At 36.9% G+C, this 22,409-nt stretch overlaps 1 protein-coding gene across 12 annotated transcripts in view; it reads right to left on the reverse strand.

Annotated features, from left to right (window-relative positions):
* The window catches only part of LOC148677538 (teneurin-3), a 287,789-nt gene that overhangs the window by 251,096 nt on the left and 14,284 nt on the right, over window positions 1–22,409 (reverse strand). For 5 of the 12 annotated variants that reach the window (XM_088642919.1, XM_088643165.1, XM_088642995.1 and 2 more), the window contains exon 1: window positions 21,675–22,124. The exons of 1 other annotated variant lie outside the window; for it this stretch is intronic. The gene's annotated coding sequence lies outside the window, so the exon portion shown is untranslated. Of the gene's footprint in view, window positions 1–21,169; window positions 21,281–21,674; window positions 22,125–22,409 lie in introns of those variants that run through there. 6 more of the 12 variants (XM_088643339.1, XM_088643252.1, XM_088642743.1 and 3 more) reach the window with 5 other exon arrangements.

Consider the following 22,409-nt stretch of genomic DNA (forward strand, 5'->3'; position numbering starts at 1 on the left):
ACAAATACTGAAGACGTGAATGACAAAGTAGTGTGTGATGGATCTGACTGGAGTGCAGTAAAATAACAAGAGAATTGGACCCAAGCAGAGGTTAGGAATACAACTAGATGAACTCAAGACTCCCACAGCTAGTTGTAATAAAACACTACACTTACACAGGGGTTTGGAGTAGAACATTTTTGCTGCAGTGGCAAATTTCAAAATGTGAAAACTTTTTTTTTCCCAGGCTTTCCTTTTCCTTTCCTTGCTGGGCACTGTACTTTTGAAGAAAAGCATTTCTTTTGTGAAAAGATCTGGCGTGGCAATACAATGAATATGGTATAAGCTTCTTTGAAATAATGCTTGGAGTCCCACTGCTGAGTCAATAACCTTTCTGAATGTTGGCTCAGTAACGCATCACTATGAGTGCTTTGTGCAGTTTTATCATTTTTTATAGTTATCGTATGCTGCCTTTTTATAATAGTTTATAAAAATAAGGTCCTGCTCAAATATAACTTGGAATCAAAATTTGTTTAGTGTCAAAAGTAGGAGAAATAAATTAAAAGGTGGCATAACTCAGAATTAAACACATAGAACTTTTTTTATGAATAGAAACAAAGCTTTATTTCAAACAATGTCACAGAGATGCCACAGATTATTGAGCATCCTGACAGCATTAAATATTACAAGCAACTGTAATTCACTAATGAATTTCCTTTGCTTTTGTGTGGATGAGTATTTTCAATAAGTTAATTACACTACAGTACATAGAGGTGGCACACGTTTCACCAGGTGTTGCTATACTCAGTCATTTTGTCTCATGAAAGCAAGTAAAGTCAGCTTCTCGAGTTTCAAAACAAAATCAGTTTAAAGTTTAAAGCGCAAGTCAAAGGCATTAAAGGATTTTCAGGATAAAATTGAATGTCCTCATTGAATGTGAAACAAAACAATCTATGGTTTTAGGAGGCAGTTCCTGACAATCAAAAGCAAACCATCTGGTCACCTTATGGTAATTCCAGAAACACTGTATGAAGGAATAAAGTGCAGATTTTCCTAAAAAAAGACATGACACAAAAATGGCCGGATATGTGCAAAAAAATCCAAGCACTTCTTGGAAGTAAAACTTCTATTCCAAAGAACAACAAAGCACCTGGCTGGCACACAGCTCTGATTTTTACTAGCAGCTACCCCTGCACCACAGATCAGGTGCAGAAGTGAGAACCTGTTTCACCAATGAAATGAAAGGGGGAGTTTCAGCTCGGCAAGGCTGTGCAAACTCAATATGGACTTCACCGAGTCAACAGTCTTGCTCCTCTGGGCAGTACTGTCAGATCTTTACCTGGGGTTAACACTTAACATGTTAGCTGGGAATGGTCAAGGGTGGTGGTGAAGGACAACTCCACCTCTCTGGTCACCAGAACAGGGCAGAGTCAGATTTGGAAATTCTGGTAAGTAGGAGCAGAATTTACTGATACACTTGTAAGGACATTAGAAAAAAGCACAAGCAGGTAACACCTTTTACCACCAAGATAAAACAGATAGTAGGCTTTATGAATAACACTCTGATACCTACATACACAAGAGTCGAGGTGGAGTGAAGCAGACAGGCTTACTCACTAAGGCCTTACACATAATCCACTGGATCACCATGATGCAATTGTCCATCCAATTTCATTTACACCCATTGTACACCAAAATGTAACATAATGAAGGGGTTTAAAATGAAGTACAGCTATTGTTCCATAGGCTTATGCAATTTAAATAAATAGCTCATATGTTTTGCAAATTAGTGAGCATAGTGCTTATTATAATTGTGAAAATGACATCCGTAATTATTAGTGGGATATGATGCTTGCCTTTGTGAGAATTAAAAATATTCACACATAAATCATTTATGAGTAAAAGAAGTTAAATGTACCTAGGGATATTAAACTGCATCCTAAAAGCTAATCATAAAGGTAATGCAACCAAAGTTGCCATTACCTTGATTTTTATATGTTGGGCAATCTAATCGCAGCTGCATTTTAAAAGACAAATTTTAAAATACTGTGGGGAAAAAACACTGGAACACAAAAGCATTTAATAGGTCTGATAGCCTGAGAACATGATACTGAATCATCAGAAGAAATAAAAATAATACAACAAGATGAGACATCAAGAATGGTTATAGCTTGCGTTTCTTAGGGATCAAAGGTTACAGAAATAAACTCATTTCCATTCAGCAACATGTAAAAAAAGCTGGGAATGAAATCAACATTTTTTTCCTCCTAATTCAGTATTTGTGAGGTCAGAGGACACTATAACTGTTTTGTGAATGAACTTCAAAGTGGTAGCAATTAATGAAATTACATATTGATTTCAGAAGAAAGTTCATTTAGATTAAGTAAATTAACGGTAAGCAAAATGCTCTGGATTGAGTTCTGCTCCTAATTTTGAGTACTTCACAGATGGGGAGGAACACCTCTGCCATATGTGTGGAGAATTGTCTAATGGCACATGGTAGAAAAAAACAGTTCGTCATCGCTTTCAGGTTGCTCATTTGTCATGCCATACTGAACCTAAGCATAACAGAATTAAAACTATTTCCTTTGCTGAAACAGATGTTAATGCAGAGAGCTGGGAAGTAATTAAACTTATGCTTTTACCATTCAATGAAGAAAGACTTCTGTGGAAAAATACTGAATTTCACAAACGAAATGCATCCCTCTGTATAGCTTAGCAGAAATTGCATAATTAAAATTAAAACATATTCAATTAACTTGTTGGTGGTCTGGTTTATGTTCAAGGCAGAGTTTAAAGTGCTTGATATTGTACGTCACTTAACAGTATTAAAAACCCTTTAAAAAAAGGTCAATGCTAAACATTTCTTCCATTCTGTTGATATTTACTGTCTAAAAGCAAATGCAACACATTCTCTTCTGTTAAGGCAAGGGTAGAAAAGCATATTTTGTAACTATGTTTTTAAACAATTTTAAAACATTACCATATTTAATCATGGGAAGAGTTAACCATATTTAGCAAAAAGTCCAGAGATTAATAATGCAAAAGTCTGTAAAAGGGATGTCAAGTGCTGTATTATAGAGGATGCAATAGGAAATTTAACTTCTGAAGTGTATCTTTACATAAAACTATTAAAAGTAAAACATCATAAAAAATTAATTAACTTGCAGGCATTGTAATATTTAAAGGTCCTCTAAATAATAGTTTGCAGTCAGAAGTAATTTAGCTGATTAATTTATATTTTTTATATAGTTTTCATTGTCACATGAAACAAATGTATTTTTTCTGAAAGATTTTTAATTTATCAAAAAATATTCTGGGTATCTGCCTATATTAAATGTCAGACCTTATTTCATGTTTACAAGTTGACAATGAGTATTATTCTAGAGAATGAAGTTAGATATTTGTTGGTAGTTTTATTACTACTTTTTATGTATTGGCTAGATTTAGTCAATCACTTAACCTACACCACACTGTCCCTGCCAAAGATCATTTCTTGCTTTACAAGTCCAGTTATATTGTGAAGTGGCAGTAGTATAGCAGAATGTGTTAAGCAATATAAAAGAATTAACTGAAAAATAGTGAGCTCTCTAGAGTAGTTTTTACAAGACTGGATAAAGATATAAGGCATGAACTGTAGCATGTGCAGTTCCTAATACTGACACCTAACAAACAAGAAAACAGAACAAATTAAAAAAAAAGAGAATTAGGTAGTTAACTGATTCATTTAATTGAGGAGGATTTGAACCCACAACCCTGTGGTTACAAGTCTATAATCCTAACTGCTACTCCACATAATTACACCTATTATATAGTGGATTATGTTGGTTTTTCATCCAGCTGGGCTTTGTACAACTACTTTTGTTGTGCACTCCCTTGTAACGATTCAAAATACACCTGATCAAGGTTTTTTTGTTCCCTGCAGCTGCTGTGGTAGTTTGTTTTCTCACTGTAAATAAGAACACTCATTTAAAGTAATATATCTCTGTCAGGGACAGGAAAAAAATGGAGGCTGAAAACAAATATACATTTTCATATTCAGCATGTACCTGTAAGAAACTCCTTCGATTAAATGAAAGCAAGAACAAAGAAAAAAAGATTTGTCAGGCCAAGACACTACAGGTGGAATTTTTTTTTTTTAATGAAATTATGTGATATAGTTTCAATACTGAAAGTCTTGTTTAAAAAAGACAGCACACATCTTATTCAAAACGTCAATGCCTTTTAGTCTAAAAAAAAAAGACATAAAAGGGATGAAGGAGGTGAATCAAGCAGCACTTTGGGGTGTGTACAGCATGGGGCAATTTTGTAGGATTTGACCAGCACTGTGGTTCGGTGCATTTGAAGAGAAGTTGGGGGGGAGAAATGTCAGCTTGGGGAAATGATCCACACTGAGTCCACTTCAGAAGGTGACCTCGGTCTGTTTGTCAAGTGAACCGAATGCACTACAGAAAGCAACAACTGGACAGACGTCCGTTATAATTGGGTGAAGTGGATGGATCCATCACCTCCAGCTCAATTATTGCTACAGAAGCTGTATTCCTGCCATCATGTCTTAAACCTTTGTGAAATACCCTCCAGTCCTCAGAATACTACAGTAAACTGTCTTTGCACTTCGATCCAGAGTACACACTGGATTGTTAAAAAGGAATTGAGAAGGTTTTATGCTTCACTGTTCTTCCATTTAAAATTTGGCAAATTAGATTTTTTTTAAAATATCAATCAATAACAGCTTTATCAAACTCATATAAGCTCAGCAACATATGCTAGCCAGGTTTTTATTGCCTGACAGAATACTGTGCCAGACTATGGAGTTAAAAAAGGTGCAAAAAATTCAAAGAAATGAAACATGACTTGCTGGACCTCTGAACCTTGTAAACATTTAGGAAGTATTATATACTCAAATACTGTACTTCTGGGCTAATGACTGAGTTAATCAAAAAGTAAAACTTTCTAGATAATTAATGGCATGAAAGTCCAGTTCAATTTAATGGTCTCTGCAAAACTACAGAGTTATATATTAGAAATGTCAACATTAATTTGGAAATCTGTTATTGTAAATGGCATGAAAACACTAATGGCATTTTTTGGGGGGAGAATAAGAGTTTTATTTTTCGAATTATACTGTGCATTATTGTTATCACCTAAGTAAGATACTTCAAATCTACTACATGCGCACTAAAACCAGCCTATCTAAAAGTCAAGTTCAAGGAGCACTGTTTTCGCATTTCCTGCTACGAATCATTACTTCCAAAAGCCTCATACTCCTCTCTACTGTTGCTTCCTCTTAATGCATGTGTGAGGCTTTAGGGACGCAGATGTCAAAGCACAGATGTTGAAAATGCACACCCAAACACCAAGTGAAAATCCGCTCTGCCAGTACCTTCCGATGGTCCACCATCTTTTAATTGTGATTCAGAAGCCTCTGCAAAATCTCATTTCTTAAAATTGCAATTTAAGATGCTTTAGGGCTAGGGTGATATGTCCAATAGTAAAAGATACAGGTTAAGTCCATATCAGAGCCACAGCAGCTCAATGGGCCAAAGCACACCCTAGTTTCCTACTGTAGTTACCTCCACCCTGGATGGGGCAGCAATTCATCACTGGGATTAGTCCCAGCCATGCAGGTCCTTAGCTTTATATATGGGTGGACTGGAGCAAATGGGGTAAATTACATACATCAAGACAACAGTGTCTGCTGTGGTCACTTCAACCACAAACTATCAGCCATGAGTTCCAAACATTGCTCATTATACTACACTATTCTACCCCAGTGTCAGTAACTATTCATATTCCAGTCTTCCGAAACCTAAATATGAAGAGAAGGTACTTTTAGACTACATAACAGAGAAACGGTCACAGATACACTGTATTTACTACAGACAAAGTGTGTGTTTTAATGGCTCAAATTTTAGATATGTAGCATTGTACGGAAGAATGAATATATCCTACAGTAGGTCCAATTTTAAAAAAAGAATAAGAATATGAGATTACGCCTTTAAACTAACACCACACGTGAGCCTGCAGCTGCTTGCATTAGCCACAAGAATGAACATAAACAAGTACCTAAAAACAAATAAAAAGAGAAAATTTGAACTAAAATGACATATATTCCTCAATCAAGAACTCAAGAGCACTTTGTAAAGCACTTAACTATTGATTGATTCATGGAAATTACAATATCCTCTTTAATCTCCACATCTCAGCGAAGGTTCATAAGACCCGTCTCACAGAAACGCAAATGGCCTAATTGCCGGCATGCCCTGATGGCTTGAAATACAGGTCATATGATCCCAATCTCCACTCAGCCTTAAGCTAGGAGTCCACCCATTTAGCAACCTGGGTTCAGTTTTTTTTTTATCGAAGTCTGTGAATGCTGGGAAAAAGGGGAAAGCTACCGGAGAATATTCAGTGAAAATTGCGACACCCTTAAATGGCCTCATCACTGGGCGAGGCTGAATACCGTCTGAACTAGCCAGAAGGAAACTCCGGTGATGCTGCTGCTCAAGATGGGTTTGTCTTTCAGGAATCAAGGCCAACCTCTCATTTAAAACACGATGCAATTCCCACTGTCAGCAAGAGTTCTCTTCACCTACTACTGCAGTCAGCCTTGCAACACCAAAAAAAACGGTCCAGACTGGTGAAGCCACAGGCAACTATCAAAATCCCTAGCCAACTAAGCGAGAAACTGGTGCAGAGCTTGGTCAAGGAGTGGAACAATCTGTCTCAATGTGAAGTACAGGCTAATTAACACTGCTACAAGAACATGTGATGTCTGCTGTGCTCGTAGAGGTAATATGACACTGATCCTGGATTTTTAAAAAGCATGTAGAGTGGAAAGAATTTCTAAAATGAAAGATTTCTACGGCTATTAAAAATCCTAGTTTTTCTGTAACAATTCACTAAGAGAATAAGGACCATCTTTTTTGTCATTTTCATAAAATCTCCAAGGTGTTCACTATTTTACTTTTATTTTTCATAAGAAATATCATTCTGCTGTTACACAGATATAAGGTTTAACATCAATAAAAGGCTTTCGTTAGCCTTCACATGCCTTATTTATGGTCAGCTAACAGTCTGAGCACCCCAGGTAGTCACCACAGTTTAGAAGTGCAATGGTCTGCCATCCAACAAGTGTTTCTTCTGCATTTGTACTCCCCCCCCTATGGTATATCTTACAAAACCTGGAGACAAGAGTGATGACTAAACGGACATCTCTGAATTGCTGCATCTATTTACCTTTAAAACAAACTCCCCAAAACTTGTTTTTACTGGCCATCCTATCTGCCCTCTCTCTGTCACACTTGTTTTCCTGTGAAGGAGGACATAGCCGGCACTACTCAGAGTACTTAACTACATAAACTCCCTTCCAAAGTGGAAGGTCTTTGGACTGGAACAGGGTTTTTTTAAACCATCCAATATATAACCTTTAATCTATACACAGTTCTTCCATCTTCTCTAAAGATACACACACCTACCTTACATTAAAATGAAAACCACCGTTGTACAGGAATGTTCTGGGAAACAGGGAACAAAAGAGGGAGCAGGCACAAGCTTTCCAACATCTTAGGAGGTTACTTCCAGTCACCACGTAGTCGCTAAGCCAATGAGACGACTGAGCCTAAACCATGTTGGTTCCTCATTAAATATGTTCAGCATATACAGTCTTTTTTCTTTCTTAGTGAGGGAAAAAAAGGCTTAGACAACATGCTGTAATGCTGTAAATGCTTTAGGTCCCCTTTTCAGGCCATAAAGGCCCATGGGGGAATGGCGGGGAAGGGCCACCAATTTTCTCAATGATCCAACACTGGAGGTGGAGGTGACGGGGTCAGCATCACTCACCGGCCGGCCCATTACCCCCAGGAGGATTGGACCTGGGAGCTGTCTGGAAGGAATCAGAGCAAGCCCCATCCCTTGCCCCTACCTGGGATTGAACCCAGGGCCTTCCGTTCAGGAGCTAGATGCCCTTACCGTCTGAGCTATAAAAAGCAGGTGAGCCCCTCCTATAGCCATGTTCCCAGTACAAAACACAGTGGTTAACCTGATGTTAGTCAGGATAACTGCTTTCAGTCAGGCTTTATTCTGCCATCCACATGGGAATCCCCATGTCCTTGCAGTAGGAGGGAAAACACCTAAAATTACAAGGAGTATTGTAGATATGCAGAATATTTTATATACAGAATATATCACAATTCTGCGGAACATAAGATAAATCTAAAAGGAAATCTTAGATTTAAAGCTCTTCCGGGCAAAGCTCTGAAATGATAGCATTCCTAAGGCATATAAGACCAGTACTTTCTTGTTTTGGGATGTTTTGCTTTGTTCTCAGTCATTACTAATGTACTCAGACCCAATGTTGCACTGATCTTAAATAGTTCCTATGGAGGTGTATATCAAAGCAGAAAAAGAGCATATGTGCTTGTTGTAAAAAACAGAACTGTCATTAAGAACTAGGTTTGCCATTCTAATTGTTCCCACTGTGATAGAAGCAGGTGCACATGGAAACCAGAGGAATTGAGGAAGAAAATTTAAATTAAAGTTGAATCTTCAGTATTATGGTCTCCAGAGAAAGAGATCAAAGTAACAAGGCATACAAATCAAAAAAAGATCAGGAAAAAAGGCTGGCCATTCCCAAAAGAAAACCGAAAGAGGTTAAATATTACATTTAAAAAGGAAAATCTGTATAAAAGTTAAGATGCTGGTTACATGGTAAAAAGTCAACCTAAAATAACTTTTAACATGTTTCTTTGCCTCTAAATAATGTGATATTATGCAGCAGTCCATTTTATACAGAAAGGTGCATTTAGAACTCACAGACGGAGGCACTTCTTTACATGAATGGTTGTGGGAGTTTGAAACAAGCTGTCCAGCCATGTTGGTGAAAGCTACACCTCTGCTTCTTTCAAGAAGGATCAATTGGCTACTAACAACCAAACAGGCCAGATGGTCCAAATAGCCTTGTCTTATGTTCATGCTCTTATATATTCTGAGAATCAAAAGAAACATATCACATAACTGCTATATAATCTACAACTGTGATTACACTGTAACTACTGAATTAGGAAAATTAGGAGGAGTCCCTTTTTGCAGCAGGTGCCAGGTTTTGGGGCGGAGCGGTGGCTCTGTGGCTCAGGATCTGCGCCTGTGACTAGAAGGTTGCCGGTTCAAATCCCGCAGCCGGCAGAGGAATCCTACTCCGTTGGGCCCCTGAGCAAGGCCCTTAACCCCAACTGCTCCAGGGGCGCTGTACAATGGCAGACCCTGCGCTCTGACCCCAAACTTCTCTCCCTGTCTGTGTGTCTGTGTCTCCATGGAGAAAAGCTGGGGTATGCGAAAAGAAACTGTATAGGGCTAATAAAGCAACATTAAAAAACATTACATTAGGTACACCAACATTTCTTTGAAAACACAATGCATGGGTGAATTCACGATCAACACAACACTATCAACATGGCTGATCAACAGGCCATGTTGGGGGGGGTCTGCAGTAAAGGTTACAGGCTAGCTGTGTGTGTGGAAATAATACAAGTTGCACATCTACGGCTCGTGCTTTGCACCAGGTTGCAAGTGCCGTTTGCCGGGATTCTGTCCCAATGCTCTCATTAAGCCTGCACAATGTTGTGCCTGTTCACTAGACTCAGAGCCCTAGATGCCACATGACACCCCTGTTCATCCCACAATCGCAATATGGGGCTCAAACGTGGCAAGAAGGGCATCAATGGAATAACTGCCAGCTTCTTGTCTTGCAATAAGGATTACTAAACAGCGCAGAATAATATTCTGATGGGATATTATCATGCAAGTGTAGTAATGTGATGATTTTAAACTACTGTAACAATCAGAAATTGGAACAGCAAATTGTGAGAATACTTGATGACTTTTAGGAATTAATCAAACATAATTAAAAGCTTCACAAATTCTAAACATATCAATAAATTATATATTGTATAACACGTGTTTTGATCTACCTCATGGGTTTTATCAGTCTCATATAATTTCATCACATTCGTATTGTCAGATTCAAGTAAATGATTTTACTTTCATTTACTAAACAGAGTGTTTGGAATAATAGTTCAGCTCTCAAGAAATATAATGTAAAAAAAGAAGTTTTTTATACTCAAAGATCCGTTGGCCAAAACGTTCCTTGATGAGTTTAAACTTCCCGCTGAGAAGATGGAGCTTGTTCTGGCTTGGTAGGTGCTCGCGTGTAGGGAGTGTCACATTGCAGAGAGAAGAGAGGTGAGGAAGGGAGAGGCAGCTCTGCAAATACTTTAAATACTTTAAATACTGTCTTTCAATGTAGTATTTAAAGCAGTTTTTTCATGGTGTCCGGCTAGAAGGTACAGAGGTGGGAGACCTTGGTTCCCCTACTACGCCGAGATATCCAGGAGCCTGACATAAACTGTCCAACTTGATCAGGCGAAAATTAACAGTGGGTTCACCAACACTAGATTCCTTCCCTTTCAGAAAGTACATCTTGGGCAGAATTCTGTACTTTACTAACTCACACTCTCAACCTGGCATCTTGGACAAACGTTCTGACTCGGAAAGTTCTGCCTCAGATGTGGTTGGAAAAGTTTAGTTGGAGAAAAGAGTTAACCACCAAACAATGAGTTGGTTACAAGTGGTTAAGGTACAACATCACAGCTGGCAATTGGTTGAGAGTGTTATCATGTTTGGTCCTGCTACCCACCCTGCGGGTTACCCACTGGTGGATCCTGCTTTGAGAAAAACAGACTATATATTCACAGGAGCTCATATGCGCTTTATACTGTATATATACAGTATACACTCGACAAACAATTTGTTATCAGAAACCATTTCATATAGCAAAAATGTGTAAAATGAACAATCTATTTCCATTATTTCTTATGGGGAAAAATTACAATCCAATCTGGACCCCAAAAATTGAACTCCTGTTTTTACTTTTTTTTTCTTTTTTAGACAAAAGACTGCTTACCTAGTTTGATATTATTAATCCCACCTTAGTACAGTACTGTACAGAAACCACTTCATTTGCCTCTTGTGCAATTACACAAACACATACAGTTTGCATTTGCTTAGCACCGTTAGGGTTCATGACAAAGTCTAGACCACAAATTTTCTTACACAAAAAGTAAGAGCGGACACGTCTGTTCTGCCAGTCCATAGGCCCTGTGCTAGCTCTCACCCACATTAGTTGAATGTGATGCGCAAACATAAAATGAAACAATTATATTCACTCTCCACATTTGGCAAAGTATTCAAACTTTTTCTTCTTATCGCTTCTTCTTAGTTTCTAAGTTGGCTTTTGTTATTCAAAATGCGGGGAACGATTCACATGCATCATAGTGTCAAAATTTCATAAAAAGAACATCCGCAAAAAGGGGTACAGGTGTACAGTATATCATTAGATGATTCAGGATTGGACACACCTTTACAATATCTCTTATCAGAGGCCCTTCCTAACTACTTTCTTTTGCATTGACACTGAGGCCCAAACTGCTTGGTCAAGGCATCATAAAGATTATCAGGAATCCTTAATAATACATTATTCTAACTGTAGTGATATGGCTTGCTGCTACACTAGGATGAGCCCCCATGAATGACAACATGTGAGGTGCTGTGGCTTGATCAATGTAGTAATTGACTACAACCTGACTGCTAGGCTCAACAAGTGGTGACTGGACGCTCCTGATCGATTCACCACACTTAGACCTCCCTGTTGACTGGCCTGTTATAAAGCAGCAACTAGTGTTTGTAAAACTGTGCCACGCCTCACTGATGTCATCACGGTGGTTTACTCAAAGCCTTCACTCACTGCTGGACGATCAACCTGAGGCGCTGCTCCTATATACTGATGGCACAAAGGTATCGTTCTCTTGATAACTGGAACACAATGGTGCTTTCCTGTGTTTTTCGTAGTTTTCACCGGCCTTGACATTGAACAGAATGTTTAATCACCCATGTTCAACCAACTCTCCCACTGAGATGACACAACATTCAAAGTAACTTGACTGTATCAGTTATGACTGACTAAATCTCACACCTGAAGAAGGCTCCCCAGCCGAAACATTGCATTTCTTTTCTTCTCTTTTCAGCGTGGAATAAACCTTCACTTGTTCCTTTACAGCCCACACATGCCGACATAGCCACCTACTTGATTTAAATTAAATACTTTTGTGTTATTTGATTCATGTCCAAAATCTGTATAAAATCTAAAATCTGTATCAAGTTCACCAGCCGCTGTGAACTTGTTCACATACAGTTTCCACACTGAGTAATAGTCTTCCCTTGCTCATATGTGGTTTTGCTTGTGGAAACTTTTAAAAAGTGCCCCACCTATCCATCAGCTTAAGACTGTTGTCTCACTCGCTCTCCCTCTCTCATGCATGTTCCTCTCTTAAGAAAGTTCACTTCTATTGCAATTTTTAGGTCTCAGGATCAAAGGTAAATAATATGCCCACTTTTTCATTAATAATTTTGATTAGTCTCCTAGGTTGAATTATAATGAATGCTGCTGTATTTGTCATTTGCAAGGGAGCAATCTGCAACTTATGTTAGCCATTGAATAGCATAACATGGCCTTTGAGAAACTAACCCGTTTCCCATATTTTCAAGTATTTGCCAACCATGAGGTTTTCCAGGAACGCAACATTAACGGTTGGCGAGGGAAACCTGTAATTTATTTTTCTATACAGATATCCATACACAGAGCGATACATTTCTTTCAATGCTGAATTTATGTTCTTCATGACACAAAAGGATCTTAAGAGAGCTCTTCTCTTTCTGTTCTGACATCTATATAAATCAGGGAAAACGGCAATTATGAAAATAATCACATTTCATGAGAAGCCCGGAAACTGAACAGTGAATCAACCAACCAAGATAAAATTGTATTCAAAAGGGGGCACAGGCGATGATCTTTATACTCAAACTACAGTGAAAACCAGGATTCAAAAGGGATTGATTCAAAGTGAACTCAAAGTCAAGAAATAAAAACATACTCAGTTCCCATTAGGTAAAAACAAATCCCCTTACACATGAGAAAACTGTAAATTGCATCCTTGAAAACCAACACAAGGTTCTTTCTACCCCACATATTCCAAAATCCCTCCAGTCAGAAACACAAGACTTAATAACATTTTTATAACATATCCCATATATATAGCCTTTTGTATCACATGTGCTGTAAATCAAACATCATAAAAGTTTTCCCAAGGCAACTTTGCATTTCTAACTCTTCCTGCTAACTGTAAAGAGTGTAGATGGGACTTTTGATGGGCTGCTTAGCTCCTACGCTTGCCTTTCAGATCCTCTTGATTACCTAGAATGCAATTCAGACTACAATAATAAGGAGTCTACAGAAATTGTGGTTTTCTGACAACCACATAAACACATTCATCTATATGACAATGGAAACTAGTAAAGGTGTAAGGTTTAGTTTACTGCCAAATTTAAATCAGGGTTATGTTATGTACAACTACTGTTACAGGCAGTTTGGACGTCATCCGTTCAGTACGATAAATCCTTGTCAGCACAGCCTTATTCTTGCCATTAGGGAACTGAGCCACACGGTAATCACTCATCTACAAATTCCCTGTTTGATTTGCTCTTCCCATATATTTTGAGCTCATAAAAGGTGCTGGATGCACAGCAGTAGAAAACACACCCATTACCATTTTTTTTTTTAATACAGGTGCTTCTATATAAAACACCATCAAAATGCACTTCTCCAATAAGCCACAGCTCTTCAGTGATGGCGCCAAGCCTTTGAGCTTCCCATTGTCTATGCAAATCCATAGATCATTCTCTGGGCTCTCACGTCAAAAAGCAGCATCGAGCTGAGCAGTTTTTTTTCCCCTCATGAGCACTAATGTCCATTAGAGGACATATTAAGCAAAATAAAAAAATATATGCGTGTGCTAGAGGCGACTTTATCAAGATGAGATGGCTGGTGTATTTGCAAATAAACAAGTAACTGTAAACTATTCCTATTAAGAATATTCAGATCATCCCTGACAAATTAAAAATCTGGAAAAAAAAATTAAAATGTAGTACATTTTTCACCAAAAATGACAAAAAAGGAAGTACCAGATCTTGTTCCATTTCACACTAGCTTGCTGAATGCTAGTCACAGATTGTCTTCTCCATTTTCCATTAATGGACAGGTCTGGCTCCAATTTTATTAGAGGATTAAACAGTTATGTGGTTACGTCTTGTAAGAAATGTTGAAGAAATGTTGAAACAAGAGTATAATGCAGTTGTTTCATTTCAAATGAACAAAAAACCATCACATACACTACTTGCTAGAGGCTGGTTTAACTTGAACTAGTTTAATTTATTTACATCAGGCAAAAATTGTGTCTTACATAAATGGCAAAACGTGACAAAATGTAATTTAAAGTTACTCAAAAAAGATTAAAATGTCTAATATATTTTCTTAAAAATGGCAAATTAAGCATACAAGTCAGCTTCTAAAATTTGATAGCTTTCCTATATTTTCATGCAGGAATGTGTATACAGTATAAATTAATATACAGTATTATTTCCAAATGCAGACAGCCAATCAATTTAAACCCAAGATTTGATTGCTTCGGACCATTATCTTACTAGAACCCCATTCCCTCACATACAATACATACAGAACTGTACCACAGAACAGGAAGTGCTGATTATTCTTAGTGTGTTATAATGAAACAGCAACACGATAGCAACAAATTGCTAAATAAAAGAGTCAACACTGTACAACAAACACATATGTCCTTTATAAGATTAACAAAGATGTTACTAGCAAAGCAATCTGCATTTCAAAAAATAGCATGCAGTACCTTTCAGAATAAAAGTTCCTTATGTGTAAACCCTTAAAGGTTTCTTTCATCTTTATTTCTTTTATATTTTCATTTCAAAAACATCTTTTGTTCATGTAAAATATTTTTTTTGCAAAGCAGACTAAAAACCAGCATACAATATAAATGACAACATAATTCCTACAGTAACACACACAACAAGAACACTTAAAAAAAAATAAAAAAAATGTTATACATCTAAAACAGAACAAACTTAGATGCAGAAGGTTGTGAAACAATTACCATAAATAATAAAGCTGAATGTCAAAATATTAACATTTATAACACATTCAAATTCAAAGCAAAATTAAAAAATCACAAATCAAGGAGTATTTCTTATGTTAAAAAATAAAAACAAAACAACAAAAGAAAACATGAAGAAGTTTACCGTGGGTCCACTGTGGTTTTTCTTCTTTCTTGTTGGTATTCATTAATTTCTTACTAGGACGCTCAAAACCGTACTCGGTAAAAAAAAATGTTCCCCAGAATAAAATCCTACAGATTTCACAGGCTTTTAAAAAGGTAGCCGGCAGAAGCAAAGCATGTCACATGGCCACAACAGACCTAGTTTGACCCATCCTCCCAAGCCTGAGAATCAGAGATGAAACTGACAACTAACCGGAGCAGAACTTTAAGGAAATGCATGCACTGGGAAAATAATGGGGAAAAAAAAGTTATGGTACCTTTTGCCTAAGTGTTCTGAATGTAAGCCACCCAATTATAGGGAAAACGTGACTTTTTCTTCATTAACTGAACCAGTCTTCTACATGTAGCTGCCAATTCCATAGCCCATAATACAGCATGTGCGTGTATTTGAGAAAAACAGTGGGATTTTATTCCTTTAAGCAAGATGCTGTATGTGGTGGCACTAAGTGCTCTGACTGCTTGCAGAAGCCTTTGATGTCTTTTACTTAAAATATGTACTAAAACAAAGCAGTTTCCACAGTGCCACAGGGGCAGTGACAGGTGCAGAGCTCACTGCTACTGAAAAAGAAATGCTCTTTCCCTATCGTGTAGAAGACATTTATGGTGTATATCAATTTTAATGTATTAAAAAACACACTCATGTTATTGTAACGTGCATCTTAACAATACAAAAATGTTTTAAAAAGGGCCAGTCTAAATTTACAGCTGGGAATGATACTGCAAAAAAATATTAATGCTAAGCTGCAGTTTGACAGGAAAGACTCATGCACAGAAGTCTTAAACAATCAGGAGTTACAATAATTGAATCTTATGTGCATAAACAATTTACTTAAAGCCTCCACTACGTTTTCTGCTGTAAGATCTTTGTATGTTTGGGAGAGAAAAAAATGTGTCTTGACATTTCAGACAACTTTAAATAAATTAATGGACATGAATGTTCAAAAATGTGATCACAGAAAACTACACAGCGGCAGTCAATATAAGATATTGTGATGGCTAATCCATATTTACCAATCAAATCGAACAGACTTATTGTCAGGTGATCGTCATTGACATTATTTCTTTCTACAAACCCATATACATGTAGATGAAACAGTGCTCAATAAACTTTAAAAAAATAGCACTGATAAAATATAACGTTATACACAAGTCTATATGTAGTTTGATAAACTGAAACTGGAAACCACAACTAAACGGTCAATAGTGTTGTTTCATACGAGGGGTAATGGTTTTTATCCATGACAATTTATCTAAAATTCGTTCTTAACTGTGCACTCCAATAAATTCCAGGAAACTACGTTGATTGGAAAATATAGTATTTTTCTTACCATATCCTGATTTTACAAAGCTTAAGTGGAAAAATTAATAAACAATAAATTGTCTATGACTGATTTTGAAGCTCAATGGCTACCTAAATACTATTGATAACAGAGCTTTCAAATGCCAAGTTATTGTACAGAGGGCCAACACCACTACCTTCGCTAACTGGATAAAATTGTTTATCCTGTACTGATGGAAGAGTATCATTTCAGTTTGTTAATAAGTCAATAATAGAGAACTGATCATTTTAGCTAAGCGTTTAAAAGCATTTTAATAATTCCACTTGAAGTTCACATTTCAAATTTCTTGGTATATGCATCTAGTACTGTTGTTTCCATTTTGGATGATTGCATGTCCCGTTAAAACTAATCTGAAGCAGGCACTTGCATCTAATACGAGACCTTTTTTATGTGGATTCCAATGACAGGTTTTGCTGACAGAAGTTCCTAGCTTTAAGATTTAGAAGTGGCCTCTGTGGCACACTGGAAATTGACAATAGCGCCAAACCAATCCCTATGGTTAAAGCGAAGAAGATACAGCCTGCCATATCTATCAAATTGCATTTGTCTATTAGCCGTATAAAAGCAGAATATCTTAACACGTTTCCACGCAAGGCTTCAGAAGTATTTTTAGAAGTTGCCGTAATGGCACCCTTTAGTGCTCTGTAAAGGAGAAAACTATGAATTTTTCATAAGAGTTCATGGGGAAAAGTAATGTGCTGCTCCCTGGGATAAAAAATAGGGTTCTTAAACATGTTTAACTTTAAAAATATCCCGAGATGAAAAAGTAAAAAAAAAATCAACAATGCACCGCACTGATCTGTCTTCCCACTCCAAAGTGCCAAAACCGAAGAACCTAATAAAAAAAAATTGCCTGTATTCCAAAGGATAGTTTACAGATCTTTTATTGTAGAAATACTGTGCAGCAATGATGCTGGAAATGCACACCTTAAACTGTGAATGTAACACAGATGTGCAACATTTTTTCTTCCATCAGAATGAGCTAAAATAGAAAACTTCATAATTTTGAGCACTGTATTAAACATTGATTGTATGGTAATGTTTTCCTAATAACTCAGAGAGCTGCCCCATCAATACTAATTTCAAACAATGAATTTATTGTGTGGGGGTTTTTACTCCCTTCACAATGATTCTTGAGTTATTACACTCGAAAACAACTGGATTTCTTTAATACAAGGTTACAGCTTAAACACAAGAATACAGTAACACCACACAAGTTATTCCAACAAAAATTAAGACAGAAATTAAAACTAGGAAACAGAACGTTCTTCCCAGAATCCAGCACTATTCTATTTTTGTTTTTCTTCCTCGAAGAATAAAATGTTTGCTTTTACTTGCAAAAAGCAAATAATGATACAATGTCAAAACATGAACACATCCCAAAAATGACTCAAATGTTTTAGCAGGTGTAGAGTGTGCAAAACATTTTTTCCTCATTTCACAGCTGACTTCCATTAGGTTCTCATCCTACTATCATAACAATCTGCATGTAGAACACATTCAATCTGAAAGGAGACTTCATTACATTTTTTGTCTTTGACCTTTCACATCAAGGTTTTGAAAGATTTGTTTTACCGTCTCTCAGGTTTAGCAGTAAAATCTGTATTTTTACTTCTGAACAAAACACTGAGCATTCAGCCCGTGCCCGTGAGATAAGAGCATTGTTTAGATATTTAGTGAGGTGTTCCTGTTCTCAAATTATCAAAGAGACACCATTAGAGTGAAATGAGGGTGTTTAATTTTTCCCACTTATTTTACAGTTTATATAAACAGGTTACAATGATGGTATGCTGGATTTCACCATTATTCAAGCACTACATTGAACTACTAAGCTAATTAGGTATGTTGGATTGCTAGGAAAGTAACAATTAGCTATTACATTCTGAAAGCAGTCCAGGTATTTTTCTCCACAGTGAATATATTACATAATTGTAACAGAACTGAGACGTCTGCTTCATGCTTCTAAATTTCAAACAGTTTTGTTAACTGAAAATAAAGGAATCTATTTCCTCCGCCCACTTTTTGTTAAAATGTACATATTACTGAAACTTTCCAAAACAATATAAACACTCATGTCATAATTACTGTAGGTTAATACTTACACATACTCATAGGTTATACTCTATATTGTACATCTGAAGACAAACACTTTCATCTGTTAAATATTTATGCTGTGAAATGAGTCACTGCTCTCAGTAAGAGTGATAATCTGTATTGTGTTCCATACAACACACCTGTAAACTGTTGAAAAACGACACCAATTTCATGTACAAAATAACTAAAGGATCCATTTTTATTTCACTTTGACAAAGGTTGAGACCAACCAAAACTACATTTCCCTCTTTCTGCCTGTCAAAGGCTTTAAAAGAATCACTACTCTTATTGTGAAATAAATGACATTTCAAGATTAAGAAGTGCTTCTATCAATCACCAATAAGATAATTCTAAATAATAAGACAGTTTTGGACACAGACTGAGCTCAAGTGAAAAGCTGCATCAGAAATTGATTACAACTGCACTTAAAATGAATTCGACCCTCTAACCCGTTTCTTTGAATGGATGCATTAATCTCAATTATAAGGAGAGCTTCATAATGGTAATGTCTTGTACAAAAAAGTGCCAAATAAATCAGATTTTATAAGACATTTCAATTAATCAGTCTGTAAAAACATAATTAGGATTGTTGTGACCAAAATAGTTGTCTTAGTGCATCTTGAAATCCAATTTGAGGGCATTAAATAAAAATATCTGTTGCTGTATTAGTCAGTATCACTAATATCTGATACCGTCTAAAAATTGATCAATTCAGTTTGTTACAATTCACGCAAAGACAAAGTCATTAAATGTAATCTGCCACACACGATTCCACTGCCTCAAAAATTTATCTGGTAACCTGCACACACAAAAAACAAAGTTTATGATCCCTTCGATGATAAAAAGTTAGCGTGTTGCAAGTGGGCTCAATCGTTTAATTTTCGGTTAAAATGACGTGTAGATATTCAGAGATCATGGTAAGAACGGTGTACACTATTTTGTGTGTTCTCTTGCATTTTACCACAGCGTGGTCCACATCGGGATACAACGACGACGGCAACAGTTAAAATTAAACTAAATAATCTGAAGGAGAAACAATATTAAACAATAATAAAGCTCTCTAAAGCTAAATTATAAGATTTATAACTCGCAATTATCAATTGTGCAGCTAACCATAAATAACCTAATGCGACTGATGTTATAACAAGTTTTATTTTTAAGAATGAACTTTAAAACTCACTATACATCAGTTTCATAATTTACCACTTAGAAAACGCCGTTAAAGGTGAGTGAAGCATTGTAGCCGTTTAACTTACTACAGTATCACTCAAAGAGGATTTTTAATTAAAAATAAAACTAAGAAATGTTACTGAATTGGTCTTCTCTCCAAAGTACCACACTGGACTATATCCTGAACATTTTTGGGCAAATCCTGTTCCCATTATATTTAAACAAAAGTATCTTCCAGGATGTCCTAGGAATCTTTCATCGAACTTTATCTGTCGTCTCAGTTTTCCCAGTATTCACAATGGGCTGTTTTAACGCAGTGAAACACAGCTATAGATTTATAGCATAGATGTTTTTTTTTTAATAAACTTGCAAATTTGATAGCACAAGCAAGTTATTCTTCAGAGAGAAAACAAAATGACGTTTCTAGCCTAGACAGTTGAAAACAAAGACATTTTGGTTACTTTGTCAAACAAGAAGGTTTTATTATCCACCTTTTATTAAACACTTACTGTACTAGTGCAGCTATATCATTTATTAACAGGATATTCTGCTGACAGAAGCACCTGAGCAGTCGTTACACTTGTGTAGCTAGTATCTGAGCTCAATAACACAGATATTTTGTTCAAAACACGGTTAAAATGATATGCCGTACGTTACTACAGAACATGTTCGAATGCGTTATTTTATGCATTGCGTTGTATTCGTATTTAGAATGCTAAATATGCACTTTATAATATTATATAACTCATGCGTATACCCAATGTTGTTCCACTGATTTGGAGGACTGCCAACTTTGATATACGAAGCTGTATCTTTAAGATAAAAACACAGAGCAAGACGATCCCGTCTGCTGAAATTACAGATATTTTACTCAAACGCAACCCGGCAATCCAGGTCTATCGAAAATTAATGCTTTCGCTTTTATGTACTATAATTTATTTTTATAATAATCTATTAAGCACGATCCATCAGTAACACGATGCCTTGCACAATAGCCATTTAATTGCCTTTTCCTGAACTTTTATGTCCAGAGTACTGTTTCACAGCACGACTGTCTTTTCTCAGACATAGCAGTCTGCCTAAATGATTATTTGCGTTTGATTGAAATGATGGTGAATTTTCAGTTCTGGGAACCTGCTCATGGTTTGTTACTCGGCTTTAAATGACAATAAAGCGGGAGTAACAAAACAATCCAGATTGAGATTTAACGTCAAAACAAATTCAATGTCGATTTTGTCATTTAACACGAAAGAGTGAAGTGGTTAATTTTACAAGTTTAATACACGAAACAAATTTTTAAATAACGTGGTGCCGGCTGAAACGAACACTTACCTACTTTAAGCGCGATGTGCAGCTGAGCTTTTAACTACTGTATGTACCTACTCAGGCTACGAATGCATCTCCGGCAGCACAATATCTTTCACATGAATAGTTTTGACCGCCCTGTTAAACAAGAAGACCGTATTTGTCTGGTCAACCCAAATGTTTCTGAATGATTTTGTTGACAGGAAAATGTCTGCAGTACACGTTACTCTATACAAATATTTTGGGGAAAAAAAATATTTGTATTTAATACTGCTGCTCTGCTCTGTTATAAAGAAATTATCTGTATACATTACGTTTAAATAAACAACGAAACTCGGTACAGTTTAACAAGGTACGTGTTTATAAAAACGGATGCAAACGCAATTAAAAAAAACACTTTCCGACACACAAACCTTGTTTCAGCTCAAATACACTTCAGTGATCTTTAACACTGGCTTTGTAGTATTTTACTAAGAGGAAAAAAATGGCAACTGTGAAGTGTGGGAAAACGCAAAGCAATTTAGGCCCTTACCTGCCTGTAATCTTATTTAGCATCCCATTGTACTGAACCGTGGCAAAACTTCACCAAAGACGTCCCAACTTCTTTACAACACACTGCAGCTCCGTGATGAAAGAATCGGCAGACAAAACACTTCTCCAGCAGTCTCCCCACTCACTGCTCTTTCAGTTTTTTTTACAGATTGTCTCTCCGAGCCCACTTTTTTTTTCGGGATGCCGAAACACTGGGGGGCTGTGATGATGGTGTTGGTGGCGGAGAGGGAGGGGGGCTGGGCCGTTTGTAACAGGGTTATCGAAACGGAGACACTGGACACAGAGTAGCTAATCTGAAGATACAGGAGTGAAGGCAAAAGACTCCAGAGATGAAGGTTCTCAAACTGACAGGCACACATGTGAAACTGCCAAGGACCCTACCAACCAACACCGACTAGAAACAAGGGGAGATCGAATTACAGAAACATTTTCGCTGAAAACCCACAGCCTCCGCGAACTGCAGCCTGTCTCCTCCGCCACAGCACAGGACAGCGAACATCCTGTTGTTCAAACACGGCGTTAGATGCGCATTTCTGCGTACAAACGGGAAAATGCGGTTTTTAGCTTTTAAGTGCTTTTAAGTGTCTCCCCCCCTTTCCACTGCTGGCTGATGTAAAGCGCCAGTGTTCCCCCTGCTGTGTCCAATCAGTGTATCTACCACTATTGGTAATAATTTAGGGGTCATCCATGACTAACACTTCATGCTGATGAATGG

This window comes from Lepisosteus platostomus, chromosome 1, assembly GCF_059453375.1.
Source record: "Lepisosteus platostomus isolate fLepPlt1 chromosome 1, fLepPlt1.hap1, whole genome shotgun sequence".
In the NCBI taxonomy this organism is placed as follows: Eukaryota; Metazoa; Chordata; class Actinopteri; order Semionotiformes; family Lepisosteidae; genus Lepisosteus; species Lepisosteus platostomus.